The following is a 448-nucleotide window of genomic DNA, read 5'->3' as shown; positions in this document are numbered from 1 at the left end:
CACAACTCACTCGCAACGCTGCTACCTGGCACACACACACACCCATACCTGCACACAGCCGTGCTGACACACACAAATATGTGCTCACACATGGGTGCCCAAACACACACATACCTTCACAGCTCTAGCGTACAAAGGAGTGCTCAGAAATACATCCATCTACAGATAGACATGCACATTTAATGTGCACGCATCTCCTCAGATTTACATTTACAGTGACAGACAAGATACACGCAGACAACAGGGGAGAAGCTAACATTGTGCAGCAGGTGCAGTGCACCGGGAGTCCTGACACCTAAGGGGCCCTTTGAATACCCCGAATTGCTTTATTTACTACCCCTGTGGCAGGCAGATGGTGCATTTACTTGCTTGCACCAGGCCCATGGCACCCTTGCTGCACTGCTGACAGACACAGGGGCCCTGGCACCCTTGCCTCGCTGCTGACAGA

Source organism: Lissotriton vulgaris, chromosome 1_2 (genome assembly GCF_964263255.1).
Source record: "Lissotriton vulgaris chromosome 1_2, aLisVul1.2, whole genome shotgun sequence".
In the NCBI taxonomy this organism is placed as follows: domain Eukaryota; kingdom Metazoa; phylum Chordata; class Amphibia; order Caudata; family Salamandridae; genus Lissotriton; species Lissotriton vulgaris.
This window is presented reverse-complemented; position numbering follows the sequence as displayed.